At 31.9% G+C, this 17,083-nt stretch overlaps 3 non-coding genes across 3 annotated transcripts; all 3 read right to left on the reverse strand.

Annotated features, from left to right (window-relative positions):
- Positions 1-15,086: 15,086 nt before the first annotated feature.
- TRNAV-AAC (transfer RNA valine (anticodon AAC)) lies at positions 15,087-15,160 on the reverse strand. The gene has a single exon. It is a non-coding gene; the product is annotated as a tRNA-Val (tRNA).
- Positions 15,161-15,250: 90 nt separating this feature from the next.
- Positions 15,251-15,324, reverse strand: TRNAV-AAC (transfer RNA valine (anticodon AAC)). Its single transcript has one exon. It is a non-coding gene; the product is annotated as a tRNA-Val (tRNA).
- A 1,068-nt stretch (positions 15,325-16,392) lies between these two features.
- On the reverse strand, positions 16,393-16,466 carry TRNAV-AAC (transfer RNA valine (anticodon AAC)). Its single transcript has one exon. It is a non-coding gene; the product is annotated as a tRNA-Val (tRNA).
- Between the last annotated feature and the right edge of the window lie 617 nt (positions 16,467-17,083).

Genomic DNA, 17,083 nt, shown 5'->3' on the forward strand with positions numbered 1-17,083 from the left:
CAATGCAGACAGAGTTAAAGTCACTCGAAAAACGAGAAGTGTTTGGAAAAATAACCCTTACACCAGAAGGTGTAAAGCCAGTTGGATACAAGTGGGTATTTGTGAGAAAACGAAATGAGAAAAATGAAATTGTTAGATACAAGGCAAGACTTGTAGCCCAAGGTTTTTCTCAAATTCCAGGGATTGATTATGAGGAGACATATTCTCCCGTAGTTGATGCAACTACGTTAAGATTTCTGGTAAGCTTGACAGTCTCAGAAGGACTAAAGATGCGATTAATGGATGTAGTAACCGCATATTTATATGGGTCACTCGATACAGATATTTATATGAAAGTCCCAGATGGACTAAAATTACCAGTAAACCACAAGCCTAGACATTTACTTTCCATAAAATTAAAAAGGTCACTTTATGGATTAAAACAGTCTGGGAGGATGTGGTATAATCGTCTTAGTGAATACCTTATGAAAGAAGGGTTCAAGAATAATCAAATCAGTCCTTGTGTTTTCATTAAGAGATCACAATCAGGGTTTGCAATTGTTGCAGTTTATGTTGATGACTTGAATATCATTGGAACCCCAAATGAACTTGAAATAACTGCAAAATACTTGATGAAAGAATTTGAGATGAAAGACCTTGGACAAACTAAATTTTGCCTTGGATTGCAAATTGAGCACTTAAATAATGGTATTTTCGTCCATCAGTCCAACTACACCGAAAGAGTGTTAAAACGTTTTTTCATGGACAAAGCGACCCCAACAAACACCCCGATGATTGTTCGGTCTTTGACTATGAAATATGATCCATTTAGACCTCGAGAGGAAAACGAGGATGTCCTTGGTCCTGAAGTACCATATCTAAGTGCAATTGGGGCTCTAATGTATCTAGCTAACAATACTAGACCAGACATAGCTTTTTCTGTGAATTTGTTAGCCAGGTTTAGCAACGCACCAACGAAGAGACACTGGAAAGGAGTAAGACACTTACTACGATATCTACGAGGAACAAAAGATCTTGGTTTGTTTTATCAATCAAGGCAAGATGCCACCCTCATCGGATATGCAGATGCTGGATATCTATCAGACCCACAAAACGCCAAGTCACAAACTGGATATCTGTTCACCTATGGTGGAACTGCAATTTCTTGGAAATCAACAAAGCAAACCTTAACTGCGACATCATCAAATCATGCTGAGTTGATTGCCCTTTATGAAGCAGGACGTGAGTGTGTATGGCTAAGGTCAATGATCGGCAATATCCAAGAAGAATGTGGGATGAAAGAAGTAACTGAAAGTCCAACCATCATTTATGAAGATAATACTGCATGTATCGCACAAGTAACTGAAGGATATATTAAAGGTGATAGGACTAAACATATATCCCCAAAACTGTTCTTTACACACGATTTGCAGAAGGAAGGGAAGATAAATGTCCAACAGATCCAATCATCTGATAATCTTGCAGACTTGTTTACAAAGTCCCTACCTTCGAAGAGTGTTGAGCGGTTGGTCCACAAGATTGGGATGCGTCGTCTTCATAAACTATGTTAAAATCAGGGGGAGCATTATATGCACTGCACTCTTTTTCCCTTCGATCAGGTTTTTATCCCAATGGGTTTTTCCTGACAAGGTTTTTAATGAGGCAGTACACTAAAGCATATAGTAATATATTGTTGTACTCTTTTCCCTTAGCTATGGCTTTTATCCTAAAGGGTTTTACCTAGCAAGGTTTTAACGAGGCAACATATACCCTATTCTGTATGGACATTCAAGGGGGAGTGTTAAGAGTTAATTAATTTAGTCAAGGTGTGAATGTCCACACTCCAATTTCTTCATTACATTTAATGTAGTAGCCAACCCTAATTGCCACCCTCTAAGGTTATAGCCCACAATGTAATAGTGGTTTTTACTACTATAAATAGCCATGTAATTTCACTTGTATGACACACAAAATATTACCAAGAGTAATACATAAAAGAAGTAATACTTCTCTTATTACCTCCTTCTCATAATCCTCTAATTTCTATATATTTCATAACAACCAGTGCATTTTTGGCTGGCGAACCGTTAACAAGGGCAAGAAATAAAAATGATAAATTTTTAAAAAAAATTTACTCGTACTTTTTACAGCTAGAAGTAACGTGGCGGGCAACCTAGAATTTACCGCCATTTATAATTCGGTTAAAATGTACGGCCTTTCAGCATTTCTTGTTTTCCACTACAACGTATCCCCTTCATGCGTGTACCCCACGCTCTTTGACCAACGGCTGTTATACTTTCAATTGTAACGGAATAGCGCGTGAGACTTACACTTTTTTTATATGGGACCGATTTACTTCAAATTAACTATAGTAGTCGCAAGGGCCGTTTATGAAATTTTGGAGGACGAGGCAAGTGCAAGTTGATGAAGAAGATGTGTATGTGTGTGTTGTGTGTTGTGTGCGAGTGTCTCATGTGTATGGACATGGGGTGGTGTTCTGAACGAGATACCTACAATGTTTGGACCAAATGATAAGTGATTCCAAACATCAATGTTCTATTTTTTTTCTTGTGTTTGTGTGTGTTTTTTAATGGTTAGTACAATTGATGATGATGACGACGACGATGATGACGATCAAAATTTACCATGTTACTTGGGGCTCAAGGCTTTTAGTACAAGTACTCATGCATTTCTTGGAGTTGGAGAGGACAGCAATATTTCATATGCAACTATATGTACATTTCTCTTTATTTAATTTTCTATAATTTTTTTATAGACTTTTTTGGAAAATATAGTGAAATTAGCATATATGTTGGCTAGAGGAAGGAGGGTTGCTACATGTCTACTTGACTGATTTTTGTGTAAACAAGTGGGCTACTCTAAGAATACACAAAATATATTTTTAATTTAACACTAGTCTATTTCAATCTTAAAAAGCATAAAAATGAGTCGTCATATACTGTGTCACAACCGCATTCTTAGTAATATGCCTGAGGTACAACATTTGACTCACTTGTTATAGCCTTAGAGCAAGTTTAGCCCCAAGTCTTAAAACTTGGAGTGACATCATCATTTTGAGTCCTAAGATTTATACTTAAGATTTTTCCCATTTTTCTTCAAAAATCTCAAGCAAGTTGTAGACACCTAAAAATGTCTCCCCAAAACCAAACCCGATGATGAACAACCTTTCACCGCCACCATTGGTCGGGTTTAGTATTTAATCTCGAGAGTGCTTAAAAATCATATTTAATTAAATTCGTATTTCTGAATTGTCCATGGATCAGTCTTGGTGTTTGGTAAAAGCATAGTTTTAATTTCAGCCCAAAACCTTTTTTATTTTATTGTTTTATTATTTATTTTTGGCCCAAACCTTTTATTTATTTCTTTTTAATTATTTTCTTAATTTAGCCCAATTTTAATAAATCAGAAAATGGCCCAAAATTATCAATCGGCACTTAAAATGCTGAATGAAATTAGGGTTAAAAATGAATTTAGACGGGAAAAAGGACAAAACTGTCCCGTGTCACGGCAAGAAATCCCGCGCCACGGGAATCTTACCCGCCTGACGGCAAAGAATCCCGTGTCACGGGAGATCTGATGAGACACGGGTACAGTATGTGTCCCTTCCGCGTAAACCCTAACGCGTTTTCTTCCCCCGTTTGTTTAAAATTATCCCGTGTCACGGGATTTTCTCCCGTCTGACGGTGGAGTTTCCCGTGTCACGGTACATTTTGCCGTGTCACGGGATACTGTTCTAGGGTTTCTGTCATTTTAGGGTTCCGTGTGTTCCCTCAGCACATTTTTTCTATAAATAACTCCTCATTTCTGATGTACGGGGCATCAATTAATTCTCTCATTTTCTCTTCTACACTCTAGCCTAAACACTAGCCTACCTTTCTCTCTTTCAAAATACCTTCCTTAAGCACTCCAAGGAGTCCGTGCTTTACCCGGGGTTCTGTCCTTAAACCACGGCGTGAAAGGTAGAACTGTTTGAGGGTTTGGCCCCAAATCAATTCTCATTTAATTTAATTTAATTCCATTTTAATTATTGTTTAATTATTTTCCTTGAAGTTACTAACGCGTTTATTGTTTTTATAGTAGCAAGCAAACAAAATCAAAGTAAGGAATCATGTCCCTTTTATTTCTATTATTTTACTAACGATTTTATATTGTTGGATTTATTGCTATATTGCTTCCAATATTAATGTTTATTAATGTCTATATTTGTTGATCACCATATTTCATGTTAAAGGGAATATGTAATTGAAAATCACGCCTAATAAGATAATTTGGACAACCGGTTTAGGTTCCTTTAATCTTGTTATTTAATCAAGTGATCACGATATTATAGAATTATATGTCGCATTAATATTAAACCAATTTAACATAATAATAGTTTGGAGCGAATTGAATTTTGTTTGTATGCCTTTGAGATCACAGGAATGCTTTTCACAATAAGAATCGAGTAGAGGCCAATACGGGCGAATGTGACTCCATGACTCACTTCGTACCATCATCCCCGATCCTCCTTTCGTGGTTCCGAACCATATGGAGTTAGTAATCTCATGGATTATGAATGGGGTGTAACCTTCACGGGTCAATCGTTGTTGCCTTCGTTGTCCCTTAATCGTGGTTGCCTTAAATGATCCGTGAACGGTTTACAAGTTCCTTAAAAACTTGTTGGCGGCTCCCTACTTTCCTTGTCCCTAATCGTTGTCCCTAATCGTATATGTCAATTCCCACTTCCTATGAGTGTCAAGCATATTCACACCATGCTTAACGTAGGCGCACTTCAAGTGACGCCTACACAAGTCTCAAGTTGAGTCTTGAAATTTCAAGACTCAACTTAAGACTTGAGATTGGGACCCACTTCACCCACTTCATTTTTATTTTTTTTATCTCCCCCCCCCCCCTTTTTTAACACTTTCTACATATAATATGTCAAATATTTAAGTCTTAGGGCTAAAGTGATAAATTTGTGTAAGTCTTAGTGAGTCTTAACAAGAATTTGATGACATCATTTTCAATGGGGACCACAAAAAATGATGTCACATCCAAGTCTTAAGACTTGGGGCTAAACTTGCTCTTAGGATTGTGTACAAGTCTGAAACCACTAGTAGAAAAAATGAAAAAGACAACGCTCAATGGCCACCGGTTTTTAAGAACCGGTGGCAATAAAAAGGAGAAAAATGGGCGGGGATAGTAATGCCACCGGTTCGGTTCGAACCGGTGAGGAAAATATTATTGCCACCGGTTCAAAACCGGTGGCATTGTAATATTAAAAAAAAAATCGCCCCTTTATAAAACCCAAACCCTACTCTCTCCCCTCTCAACCGTTTCTCTCTCCCCTCTCCTCCTCTTTCTCTCTCCTCTCTTTCTCTTCTCCTTCAATCGATCTGCCCCAATACACCCTTCTCCTTCAATCGATCCACCATACCCTTCTCCTTCAATCTGCACCGTACCACCTCTTCTCCTTCAATCACCACCGTACCACCTCTTCTCCTTCAATCTCCACCACCACGGCACCACCTCTTCTCCTTCAATCTCCACCACCATACCCTTCTCCTTCGATCTCCACCACCATACCCTTCTCCTTCGATCTCCACCACCACCACCAATTTTTCCACCACTCCCGCAACAATAACACCACCGCCGCTACAATACCACCACGAACACATGCATGAGCAACACCTACTTTAATCGAGGTTAGGGTTTGATTTTTAATCGATTTTTTTTAATTTTAATTCAATTTTAATTTGGTTTTACTCGATTTTAATTCGAACTTTATTTGATTTTAATCTATTTTATTCGATTTCTTCTTGGTTTTTCTGGGTTTTTAAATCCAATATATCTGGGTTTTTAAATCGAATTTTTCTGGGCTTTTTAATTCGAATTTTCTGAGTTTTAAAATCGACTTTAATTCGATTTTTATTTGATTTTAATCGATTTCTTCTGGGTTTTTTTTGGGTTTTGAAATCGATTTTTTATGGGTTTTAAATCGATTTTTTCAGGGTATGAAATCGAATTTTTTTAGGTTTTTTAAATCGAATTTTCTGAGTTTTAAAATCGATTTTATTTGAATTTAATTCGATCTTCTGGGTTTAATTCGATTTTAATTATGGGTTTTTTTTTTCTGGGTTTTTTTAATGATTGTAATCGATTATGCATAGTGTTCTGAGTTTTTTTTTTTTTTTTTTTTTTTTTTTTTTTTAATTTTAATCGATTTGTTTTTTTTTTTGTTTTAATTGATGCAGGTATATTGATTTAGATCTTAAATCGAAGAATCAAGATTTAGGATTATTGATTTAGATGTTGCATGGGTTTTTTTTTTTAAATTTTGATGTTGTAATTTTTTTTTTTGATTTATATGTTGTAATGGGTAGATATTGTAAATTTTTTTTTTGATTATATGTTGTAAGTTTGCGATTATATTGAATGATAAATTGATAATATGATATTGGGAATTTTTTTGTTGGTTTAATTGTTAAAGATTGCGATTATATTTATATTTTGATACTGGGAATTTATTTTGTTGGTTTAATTTCAAGTTAATAAAAAAAAAAAAATTAAATGGGAGAATTGCCACCGGTTAACCGGTGGCATTAAATTTAATATCAAAAAAAAAAAAAAAAGTGGGAAGTGAATATTGCCACCGGTTAACCGGTGGCAATAATTAATTTTGCCACCGGTTTTGAACCGCTGGATTTTAAAGGAGCTATTGCCACCCCCCAACTGACCACCGGTTCAAAACCGGTGGCATTGGGGGGTTTTGAACCGGTGGCCAATTTATATTTTCGCCTAGTGAACCTGATGACTTGGTTGGACTTGAACCAATTGCAGATGAAGGCTGAAATTATAATCTTTGGTGGATAGAGGAGCATATCTGAGAAATTTTGATCAAAATTGCAACTCATTTATCATGTTAAATTAGGTCCAATTTCAATCTAGTTTATTTTGAACAATTTTATGTACGTCTACAAATAAAAGACACTACTAAAAAAAATAGTAATAATTGGTCAATATATTTCATGACATAGTTTACTTTAAATACTCCCTCCGTCTCTTTATTAGAGTACTAAATATTCCCGAATTTCCAAACCAAGCATAATTTACCAACCTCTAAAAAGTGGACAAATATTCAACTTAACATGATAATGAATGGAACAATATAAATATCAGTGCAATTTTCTAAATCCTTAGTATTTGACCACTTGGATTCACCACAAAAAAAATTGAAAGAATAGTTGTACAAAAAGTTGGAGTAATAAAGAAGACAAAAAAAAAAAAAAAAAAAAAAAAAAAAAAAAAAAAAAACACCAGAGATTTTGTCTAACATTTCTTCTTCACGTACTGGGTACACCAGCTGTGGGTCTTAGCAGTATCTTGATTATTAAGCTATTTTTGGATTAATATTATGCAAACATTCTTTCAATCAGGATCTTTTATATCTTTCTTAAATTCAATCAAAACAAATTGCACAATTTAGTAGTTTTGTACGTTTCTTATAATCCACGACTCCCCTCACGTGACCTTCTATTCATTTTAATTTGCCTACTATATCTAATTATAACATAAATTATTATATGATTTTAATTTGGTTAACATTGATTATATAATTAATTTACGCTTTATTTTGTTGATTAATTATATTAATTGACCATTTGATGCAAAGTTAAGACAGTAATTGAACAGAACTTTGTATAAAACAGGACAAAGTAAAACGTTTGACACTTAATTTGCAGAAAGAGGATGCTTTTTACGTAATGATTCCAAGAGACTCTAAAAATATAATTGATTTTCTTAATAAGACCTCTTTTAATTCATACTACTTACATAAAGTTTAACTAAAGAGTGTGTAGAATAAAGGGTTTTCAATAGATTTATGTTGTAATTATTTATAAATTTACTTTAAAATCAAGCTCTAAGAAGATGAAAGTTTTTTTTTTTTTTTTTTTTGACAATGAAGGTGAAAGTTAAAGTTGAATCGATCCATGTATCTAAACATATTCTTTGAACTCCATATGAATTAATCATAACAATTACGTAATCAGTAAATAATCACCCCATTAGCGTTAGGTAGTTGCCAATGCAACTTAATTAGTAAAAATACATGATTAGAATATGCAATCAAGCTTGTATTTTATCATTTTTTTTTTATTATTTTTAAAATTCTATATATTTTTATTTTGTGAAAATAAAAAATTACAGCGAACAAATAACACAATGTAAACAAAATATGATTTTAAGTCTAGAATAACGTACAATATTCTTTTAAATGATGACTATCGCTTTATGAATACATACAATCCTAATACTACACTATGGAGTAATTTCTAATTTTGTAATATTAAATTATAAGAAGTATTTCTTTTGTGGAATACCATGAATCTTGAGATTTGATCAACGATTCCATCCTCCTTTAAGCTCCTCCCAATAGAAATACGTAGTACTCCATACATTGTTATGAAAGAGAATCAATAAAGATCTTTTTATTTTTTTTTAAAAAAAAAGGAAAAGAAAAGGTACTATATACACAGTCATAGACTATACACATATACAAAGTAATTAAGGGCCACGCCAACTATATATTAGTCTCACGCATGCACGTAAACACATACGAAGAATGAAAAAAGCAAAAGGAGTGGGGAAGAAGATGGTTCAAAAGAATTTTATGACTAGGGATTTATCTATTAAAGTATGAGCCCTAAATCATTATGCATGGTGTGTTGTGGTACCTAAATTGTTCCACACGGACTATTTTGCCTCTCCATGCTTATCACGATTTTATCACGTACTTCTTTCGTTTTTTTTATTAGTTTATCTTTTGTTTATATTGTTCTTAAAATCATTTTCACTTGGTAATGTTTTTTTCCCGGCCAGCTCCATTATCTCCTAAATTTCTTACCTCATTTATTGGAGTCACTTAACATTGTAATGCACACTTTCACTTCCACATTATTATTTGATCAATCTCTCTTTTTAAAAACAAAAAACAAAAAGAATGATATGATTTTACATACATTTTCTTTCCTCATTTGTTTTGTACTTGTATTTATGTTTACCAACCTACAATAATTGGAAACAAAAGGAACATAATAGAAAAAGTTGTATTGCCTTTGATACATTTACGTAGGGCCTGTTCACTTCAGCTTCATTTCAATTAAGTTTAGTTTAGCTCCAATCAGTTCATTTCAGACTTTTAGTTCAGTTCCTAATTTTCTTCTCTCATAAAATACTCATTTTAACTCAGTGTATTTCAGTTCCAATCAGTTCAGTAAATGTGAACATGCCCGTAGTATCGAGTATTATTTTATTTGAAAGCTAATTTAATGTAGTAAACTTTAGTAATATTCTCAATAACTTGTTTATAACATCAATATATTGTAAATTTGTACAGTAATTTTTAATCATGACTATTTATCAGTAAATTTCTACGCATATATTACTCACTCAATACAACATACGTAGAAAATACTGTAGAAAATATAGAGTATGAAAAATCCAAGGAAAATAGAGATTTTCCCTTGCCTAAAACGTTCGACCTAATAAAAAAAATAATAAATTATACTAGTACAAAATATAAAATTAAATGGGGTAAAGACATACAGCTAGACGCCTAGATCCTATGTGTGTTTGATGTGGAGATAAGCGAACGTATCTAAAATGAAATGTATGTATCCAATGACAAAGACAAAAAAAGGTCTAGCTCCTTTGAACACTGGGCCCCACTTTGAGCCAAGTGAACCTCTAATATGACAAACTTTGATTTCATAATTCATACTCTTGTGTTTTTCACCATAACAATATTAACATTTACCAAATCTTGGACTTTGGAACTCAACTTCTTAATTGTATCAAGGTCGCCGGTTCGATTCTCTTCGAAGCGCCTTCTTATGAAGTCATCAACTTATTTCCAAATACTTCGTGTATCTTAACTAGAGAAATTTATATTTCATATACTTCCTCCGTTAACTATTATTTGCAACAAAGGGGGTGTTTGCGGACTCCTAGGCAAAATTTGTTTGTGAGAGTAAAATGGAGAGAGAAAAAGTTGGGTGCATGTGATGAGAAGAGAGATAGAGAGAAATGATTACCTAAAAAGGAAAAAAAAACATTTGTTGCACATAATAGTTAGCATTCATTTATAGTATATATTGCAAATAACCGTTAACGGAGGTAGTATATGGCTTGGGTTAATATTTAATTGAGTGTTGTAAAGTATTAACATATTTTTGTGAAAGTAAATCTTTGCACTTATAGAGTTATAGTGTATAAGCCCTAGTTATAAGCTACGCGCCAAAGTACAATTGTTGAATTAGTATTACATTGCTAATAAAAAAATTGCATAAAGAGACCTTCTCAAAATATCATTTATAGGTCAGAGGAGAGGTCTCTTTAATAAAGTGACCTTCTCACTTTAGGCGATATGATCTACGAGGCTACGACTAGATTAAGCTTGACCTAGATACTTGAATGGAGAGCACTTTCTAACGTTAAGGTTTGAGGTTTAATAACCATTAGAAAGGGGTGTCTCTTAATCCTTTCCCTCACCTCTAAATTAAAGTGTCTAGCCCGCTAACTCAAATTGAGTTGACAACATGTCAGTGATTTTAATACTTTACCTAATATATATATATATAGTTCTTATCACTTTTCTTATCTTTGTAATGGGAATCAATCAAATACTACCTCCGTTTTTATTTAGTTGACACGTTTTGACTTTAGCACTATTCATACACCTCCTTTTGACCGTGTTTTGTACTTTATACATAATGAAAAATATAGTCATGTGGGATCTTGTTAGATTCGTCACGTTATACATTTTCAAAATATCAACTTTATAATTTTTGCTTATCGATAATTACAGATGTTAATGATTGAGTAAGTGCATTGGCAAACGTGACTAAGGAAACGTGTCAATTAAATAGAATCGGAGGAAGTACGAAGTAGTCCTATTCTAATATAGTAAATATAGTAATATATTTGTCTTGGTTTGTTTATAGATAAGGATTTTTAAAAAAAAAAAATGTCACAAAATGAGCAAAAGTTGGCATATATTGCGCCAAACCCCAAAATTAAGCGTCATGGCATTGATTCGATAGAGAATCATAATCTCCCATCAAAATGAAAAGAGAATAAACATGAAATCGTAAGCATAGATTAGAATATGCTTCGAATTTAGCAATAATCGGCTAGTCATACTCATCATGTTTCTACCTAAATTTATATGGATGCATATGGCATTAGAATAGCCACATTTTTGGGTGCATGGACTTGGAAGTTTGAGGCTTTTTAATTTGGACGTTTAATTTAATTGGTGTGTATATCTGATATTGAAATGAGAATCAAATGTACTTTCTAAATTTGATCTATCTCTTGTTTATTCCCATTGGATAGAAGGGCATTGATTCATTTGGCGATAAAGAAAAGGGGTGGGGATCTAATCTCATCCTATCCAAAAAATAAATATACTAATATTGTATATTCACAAATTTATTTTACTTGTCCATTCTTTTCTTTTTGCTTCATTGGGGTAAAAACTACCAGTGTTAAATTAGATCTTATGATAGTGAACTTGAGGTTCATTAATCATTATTTATGTGGAACAAAAACTAATCTAATATATATATATAAAGGGGAGTTTTTCCCCGAGTTTTTAGAGAGCCACGCAGAATCTAATTTTCTCAGCGCGCCATGTAGGATTATAAATCTTAGTATTAGCCAATTAAATAAGAGATTATTAATTTCTTTTAGAATTAAATAATTCAAATGCCACGTAAGCAAAATTGGCAAATGAGATTTTTAAGTTTAAATTAATTAATATTAAATATTATCTTTTAATATTAGGAATTTTATCTAAATATATAACAAATTTTAGCTCATTAATACAAAAAAAAAATAAAAAAAAAATTCAAACAAACCGTGCATCGCACGGGCTTTATCTAGTAGAGTATATAAATCAATCATGGAATTTAACCATAAGTTTAAAGTTTTGGTTGAATTGGTCCGTTAACATGATATCATAACCAACGTGACACAAACGTTACGGGTTCAAATCTCATCCACTCCTTACTTTCAAGTGGAATATTAAGCGATGGATATGAGGAGGGCTCATGCTGGATCCACACCAACCATTAGCTCAAGCTGATGGTTAAATCCTAGGGTTAGTTTACATACTCAATAAAAAACGATGAATAAACACAAATTCAGAAGGCAAAAAATCAATTCACATGAGGATTTTTATTGTCTTGTTAAATCGATTTAACCTAGCTAATCAACAAACAGGCCGGGGATCGTCTTCGGAGAAAAAGAAAAAATCGTTTTCTTTATAGAGAAACATCGCTAGGAAATATACAAGGTGCTAGTCTTAAATATTCTTGTTCAAAACCATGCCTACTAATGATACATATAAATCCTAATATCTTCTTCAGAAACCTTGAGTACTCTTAAAAATAGACCTAAATTATATTTTACACAATACCATAATCATAAAATTTTAAAAGAGAAATCTGATCAAATCGGTAAAGTGGCCAACAGGGTCTTAAATAATTGCAAAAGAACAAGGTTTAAATGTGTTAAACAACATTACGGAGTATAAATCTAAAATTTTATAGGATCGATATATTTATAAATAAATCATGACACACTTTTTTTTATTTACTCTGTTATTTACTCTTGAATCACCGGTTTTAAATATATAGCTAATTAACTTAAACCATCAAATTAAATTTCATTAAAATATACAGCACTACTAAGTACTAACCTACTTGGAGGTAAAAAGTACTCCGTAGTAGTTTACTAATATCAAAGAAAAGCAACAAAGAAAAATTATGAAAACAAATAGCAATATTTTCAATGAAATCTTCATCTTGAGAAACCCATAAAATAACAGATGAATATTTATACATATAGAGTGAAGACTTATGGACCTAAGGAAAATAGTTCAAAAAATTACTGAATATAATTAAGAAATTTCTTACTCTTAATCAGTAATTCAAGAATTAATCCCTATGTTTCCTCGATCAATAATCCCAAAGAAAAACAAATTAAGCAAACAAATACTAGCATTAACGAACAAGATCTATTATGAAAAGATGGACCCCCTTTTAATTTAACCGTTTATATTGAGACAGCTGCATTTTTAAGCTCGGATTTTAATGTGGAGTATAAAATTTTACCCTTCCCAAGTATAATGGCATCAAAATGTAACTGAGATCACAAGATGCCCACATTTTAACAGTAAAAATATTGTAAAAAACTTACTTATTTTAGTAACTATTTCCATAACATTCTAATATTAGAAACTTTATTTTTACTATTATGACGCCTCTGTTTATTTGAATATTGTTTTAATTTATTTTGGCATCTATAATTTGTGTTTTAAACGTCTCTAACAAGCAATCAAGAGATGTTTTGTGATGACCCTTTGCTTGATGTGCTTCTTATTATACTTCTATAGTTGTATGTCCTCTTCATCTCTATCGTGAAAACATATAAACGATGAACAAACACCCCTACGATATAAGCATAATATATAACATAGTTCATCTCTAATAAAATTATTTAAAACTACGTACGTTTAATATCAATAAACAAAAATGATGACAAAATAAAGTGTCAAATTTATATACTACCACCGTTAAATGTTATAATTTTGGGGTATTATTTGTGAGATATAAAATATTCCAAAGTTGCACATAACATTTAACGGAGGTAGTATATATTAACTGATTCATGTATACAAACATAAACTTTTTAACTTCATTTGTGTGACACAACACAAACTCACCTTAGCTTGTTCCTCAGGCAATACATTGTGTTGGACTTTGGATTGTAATATCTCATTTTCTTTCTTTATATTGTTGGTACGCTAATTTAATTTAGAAGGCCATTATGATCTGAAATGAAGAGAACACTCATTTATATGACTTATATAGAAAAAAAAAGGAAATATGTATGCCACATCATTACAAGCCATTGCCATGCATGACAAGTTATTATTATAATATTTTAATTTAAATTGATTTCATATATATGATTGATATTTTACCTCAATGTTATGATTAACTCCTTTTTTAATTGGCTCAAATGATTAAACCCATATATCAAGAGAGGGGCTACTAATTAATTGTGGTAAATATAGAAACTTATCTCTCAAGTTAATTAAACATAATAGACAAGTTAATTAAGTGATCAAATTTCCACGCTCAACTGATGAAAGATAAGTTACTTTAAGTAAATCGAGTAAACATATACTGTAGAAGATCACATGCACACTCGCAATTGTCTAACCTTTACTTGTATTATTTTTGGTATTTTTGCAGTCAAATATTCATACTCTATTTCTTTTGACCAAAAAAAGTAAGTTTCAGAACTTTGCTATTAGTGGCTTTTAGACCTTTTTTTTTTATTTATTTAATTTTATTTATCATCACACTTTGGAATTCCTTTGTCATAGATTTTTAGAAGGGAAAAAGAAGATTTTTCTTCTTCTTCTCTCTAAATAATTAGTTTAAATATATTATTCCCATGAAAAAATTCTACTGTATTTAGTTTTATTCAATTTTATTAGTTGATGATGATATTTGTTTTTATTAAAGGTGATGAAAAGGATATCAGGATAATTTAGTAAAAGAATTTCTTTGTCATTTAATTAAAAGTTATGTCAAGAACAAATAAATAAATAATGCAATCAGATCAATAACATTTTAGAAAATAAAGCATGCATCATATAAAAAATAAATAAATAACATTTTAGAAAAGTAGGTATTAAAAAATGTGGAATTCCTTTATAAATAAGAATCTTAGCAAAAATGTAATGTCCCTAGACTCCAAAAATGTTATTTGGGATTGCAAAAATAGAGTGACATAACTTGTAAGTGGTGCCAGTATTCTAACTTCTAAGGTCTCTCTCTTTACCTTTACGAAACACTCGTAAATACGTAGTACGGAGTATAATATTTCGTCTATCCTCCACAGGCGTGTTCCTCCCTCGATTCATTCAAGGACCTTTAAAGTTTGAAGTACTACTGTAAACTTGGTGCAGAATTTAAAACTGGCCAAAATAAAAATTTACTCAGTTTAATTTTTTTTGAAAAAAATAATAATGGCTTCGCCCAGGCTCGAACTGGGGACCTTCAGTGTGTTAGACTGACGTGATAACCAACTACACCACGAAACCATCTGTGTACAATTTCTGCATTACCTGAACTTATACTAAATCCATAATTAGACAAATGATAATTTGGAAATTTCTTGAAAAAAAATGAAATGGCTTCGCCCAGGTTCGAACTGGGGACCTTCAGTGTGTTAGACTGACGTGATAACCAACTACACCACGAAACCTTGCTGCTAAACAACCGGATGAAAATGATCTACTATTCAATTAGGAGTTGGACAAACTAGACAATACGCTTTAGAATCTATACATACTCAATACTTATTCTAATCTACTCTTGTGCTTATATTGCAATGTTGATAGGGGTGTAAGAGATCCGATACGTTCATAAATACTCGTGAACAAGTTCAGTCACCACTCTTCAGATTGAAGTGTGTACCATTGATCAATATATATAGAGTTACAATGCTAATCTTGTTAGGAAACCTAGTACGTTAATAAAAACTATATCACAAAATATACGAATATATCCTAGCTTTGCGACAAATATTATCATAATCCTATAATATCTATCAAAAAATCTTAAGTTCGTCAAATAAATGAATAGAGCTCGAACAACTTCATATTCGACTTGATAATGCTCATGAACAACTCGTTTAAGTTCATTTATAAACTGTTCACACTCGGTTATAACTGAATCACAGCTCGCTCAAGCTCGAAAAATCTCCATATATCTATTGTTTGTATATTTATATACTTCGTATCTTGTACTAATAGATATTTATAAAACTTACAAGTTATTTCATCTATAGACATGGAAACATTAGCATTATCTTTTTTCAGTAGAAAGAATGAAAACTTCTCATATAAAATTAAGTGGGTACATTTAAACATAAAAGATATCATTTTTTTTTTAATGAATGGCTCATTTATTTAATAATTAAGTTTGATTAAAGCTCGTTCAAGTTTGAAGTTAAACTTGAAATACAATGAACAAGTTTGTGAATGAACAGTTCATCAGGCCAAATCCTTAACGACTGAAGCTCAAACAAGACTGTCAAAATAAAAGCTCGTTCAAGATTGATTGATATAGCTCGAACACAATTATCTCTTAACAAGCTTAGCCTGAACAGACTAAAACTCTGCTCGATTGGGATCATTTGTAGTCCTAAATGTTAGTGTTAAATAAAAGTTTTAGTCTACTTAATTACTTAAAATAAAATAAATAAAAAATAAACACTTATTTTTCATCACAGAAATATGTCTACTTACTCGAATTATAAAAAAAAATAAAATGGCTTCGCCCAGGTTCGAACTGGGGACCTTCAGTGTGTTAGACTGACGTGATAACCAACTACACCACGAAACCTTGCTGATCATCTTTTATACTGTAATTTATTTATTAGTTATGGATTTTCACATATATCCGTTATGTTGAAAATACTTTTTTTTTTTTTTTTCCATGCAAATTGAAAAACTCCTGCATTCCTAGTCATTGTTGACACACAACGAAAACTTGTGCTACATTTGAATTAATACTAATTCCTTAATTTAGTTGAAGTAATGCACATTGTACTCAGTAAGCAGTCTAAGCTGATCAACTTCATTCCCATTCATTTTTTTTTTTTTAAAAAAATCTTAATATACTAATATAGTAATTCCATTTAATGTGAAATTATTGTAAAAATCATTTGGGTAGCCCCTTTCAGATAATATTATCAGATAAACACTGCTATATGAAAAAAAATCACAGCTTTTCACTTTTTGGTCAGTACAGTTTATATATTGACATTTTTTATGAATAACTAAGCTACGGAGTATATAAATGTACTTCGCTTCATTAAATTGGTCTCTTAATTCAAAAGTTAAATATATATAACCAATCAAGCAAACAACCAATACAATTTTAATATACGTTATATATGTACGTGTGTACAATGTTAATATATACTAAGATTAACGATCCTACTAAGATTCACAAATTAG

This window comes from Chenopodium album, chromosome 23 (assembly GCF_948465745.1).
Source record: "Chenopodium album chromosome 23, dcCheAlbu1.1, whole genome shotgun sequence".
NCBI classification, from domain to species: Eukaryota; Viridiplantae; Streptophyta; class Magnoliopsida; order Caryophyllales; family Amaranthaceae; genus Chenopodium; species Chenopodium album.